This window comes from Trichechus manatus, unplaced genomic scaffold (genome assembly GCF_000243295.1).
Source record: "Trichechus manatus latirostris isolate Lorelei unplaced genomic scaffold, TriManLat1.0 scaffold00165, whole genome shotgun sequence".
NCBI lineage: Eukaryota > Metazoa > Chordata > Mammalia > Sirenia > Trichechidae > Trichechus > Trichechus manatus.
The window spans coordinates 276,167-279,237 of record NW_004444101.1 but is presented as its reverse complement, the minus strand read 5'-3'; the positions used below and the strand labels follow the sequence as shown (position 1 = coordinate 279,237).

Sequence of the window (3,071 nt, the reverse complement as noted above, 5' to 3'; positions counted from 1 at the left end):
TAAAATGTCAATTCAATTTCCAATAACTCCTAACGGCTTCTGTCATGGATTGAATTGCGTCCCCCCAAAATATCTGTCAACTTGGCTAGGCCAGGGTTGTGTGACTATCTACCATTTTGTTATCTGATGTGATTTCCCTACGTGTTGTAGATCCTATCACTATGATGCAATAAGATGAATCAGTGGCAGTTATATTGATGAGGTCTACAAGATTAAATACTGTTTTAAGCCAATCTCTTTTGAGATATAAAAGAGAGAAGTGAGCAGAGACACATGGGGACTTCATAGCACCAAGAAAGTAGTGCTAGGAGCAGAGCACATCCTTTGGACCTGAGGTTCCTGTATGGTGAAGCTCGCAGACCAAGGGAAGACTGATGCATCACAAGGACCTTCCTCCAGAGCGGACAGAGAAAGCCTTCCGCTGGAGCCGGTGTCCTGAATTCGGACTTCTAGCCTCTCAGACTGTGAGAGAATAAACTTCTCTTGGTTAAAGCCACCCATCTGTGGTACTTCTGCTGTAGCAGCACTAGATGACCAAGACAGCCTCCTTTACAGCAAATACAATTTGAAGACTGCCGAAAGCTTCCATGTAGTGGGCTAACACAGATGATCACAGTGAATACCATTCACCCCGGAAAAGAGTGAAAATAAAATCTAAGCAAAAACTCCAGAATACGCTATAAAAGCAGACGTTCCAATTAAGTACAGAATTGGTTTACCTTTTGGCCTAGAAACATACTGAGTTGCAGACCAACGGTTCCACTGGACCCAAAATTAACTGGGTATTTTGGTATAACACCAAGGGCCTAACTTCTAACATGGTCTAAAACAAGAAGAGGGCTGAAGGAGACAGAACTTCATGATGAATCTGCAATGTAAATTTTTAGTTTGGCATCTTTTCAGCTGGAGACTAGGAACTGTAAATAATGGAAATTTCTTTCCATGTCTTCATGGAATAGCAAGTCTGTTTGAGAAGGCGGGCTTTTTTTTTTTGAGGAGGGGAGGAGGTCTATTAGGAAGTTGAAACTGGGGTTCCTTGGCCTCTTGGCTTCACTCTCTTGGAGGTACCTGATAACAGTGTAAGACAAGAAACGTCCCTGGCATTACGAGAAATACTCTGCTTATTTAGGCCTAGTAACTCAGGTGAATGAGGCACTGGTGGCTCAGTGGAAGAATCCTCGCCTTCCATCTGGGAGACCTCGGTTTGATTCCCGCCAATGCACCTCAAGGGCAGCCAACACCCATCTGTCAATAGAGGCATGCATGTTGCTATGAGCCTAAACAGGCTTCAGCGGAGCTTCTGGACTAAGATGGACTAGGAATAAAGGCCTGGTGATCTACTTCTGAAAACAAGCCAATGAAAATCTTATGGATCACAATGGTCCGATCCACAGTTGATCATGGGAAGGGCGCAGGACCAGGCTGCATTTTGTTCCGTTGTGCGAGGGGCCTCCATGAGTCAGGGCAGCTAACAACGACAACAACACTCAGACCAACAGTGTTAAAGGCGCGCTATCCGTTTAACATTAAAGGACTAAACGCTTGGAATTCCACTGCTGGAACAGTACCGCAGTGTTAACGGCACAACAAAAGAATTATAAATGTCTTGATTGTTTCACTTAAAAAAAAAAAAAAACACAACCAAATTCTCCCATAAGATAAAAGAAAAGTTCAAATCAGCATTCCCAAGCCGACAGATGTGCACGAAGTGCACCTTTTATGGGATTTGCTTGAGCTGTGCAGACACAGCCTCGGAAGCGGGCAAGGTCTCCTGACCGCCGTCCATCGTGTGTCCCACTCCGTGATGCGGATGGAAGGCAATGGCTGGGCGCGCCGGGAAGGGAGGCTGGAGCTCTGCGGCCACCTCAGCCTTTCGGAGACAGGAATGAGTGCTAATGGGAAACATTCTTCTTTCTTCTCAGTTTCCTCCAACAGAATACATTGTAGGCCTTTTATGGATTTTTCTTTTTAAACAAAAAATACTTTCCTACAACTCCAGAAAAAATTGCTTTTTAATAAAGCTTCAAATTGCGCTATCATATTTCAAAGGCAATGACCAGTTAAAGTAACTAATCACAGGTATCATTATTAAATGACCGCTCCTCCTGCTCTTGGAAAGGGGTGTAATTGCAGGGCTGTGATCACTGCTCCATCAGACTTCACAACGGCAAACAACCTCCTTCTAGAAGCATTTGATCTACTATCTTTGCAGTTTAGTTTCTACAACTACCATGGGCGAAACGATGCAGGTCAGGGTGATTTCAGTCAGTCACATCCTTTATACGTGGCCATCTAAGCTGGAGAAGATTTGTGAAAATGTATACTAACAAAACATTTCTAGCCTTTCGCACTTTACTGGAAATTTCCAATCCTATCCCAATCTGAAGCTCGACAAACCAAGGAAGCCATATGATACGTGGTGTTTACTGAGTCAATGAACTACAAAGATCAGAGTGGGAAAACAAAATGGTTCAAAACTTTGGACTTTTCTTGCAATTATGGAAATACATTCCTTTGATCCCTGTAACAGACTTCTCATATGCCCTGCTTTGACTATAACTGGACAATGTTTTAGCATTCTCCTTGGTGACTGCGAGTGATTAAAAAAGTTATTATCCTAGAAGGAGCTGGAAAAGTCCTGCAGTGTTAATGGCGGAACAAAAGAATTACAAATGTCTCGTTTGTTTCATTTACAAAGAATTAAAACTAAATACGCTGACCTTAATTAAGTTTAAGAGATTATGTATGAGGAAAGTACTTTAGTAGTATTGCTAAAGCAAAGTTAATGTCATGTTAATTCCATACTACGAATAATACCATATCCAATCTAACAATCCCTTACATTTTTCCTTTAAACGTTTTATCCACATGCATGTATAACTATCACACATGTCCATATAGCTTGGATATAGACCTGTACTACTTTTTAATGAAATACTTCATGTTACCATGGTTTTCAAAATTTTCCCTTTTAAATGGTCGCATCATGGTGGTGGTGTGTCATACTTGCAGCTATTTCTTACTGCTGAACATTGAGTTGTTTTCTTTTTTTTGTGCTATTAAAATTACTA

At 41.7% G+C, this 3,071-nt stretch overlaps 1 protein-coding gene across 2 annotated transcripts in view; it reads right to left on the bottom strand.

The window, feature by feature from the left end:
* Positions 1-3,071, bottom strand: part of AGAP1 (ArfGAP with GTPase domain, ankyrin repeat and PH domain 1) — a 360,673-nt gene that overhangs the window by 120,503 nt on the left and 237,099 nt on the right. The gene's annotated exons all lie outside the window — the stretch shown is intronic.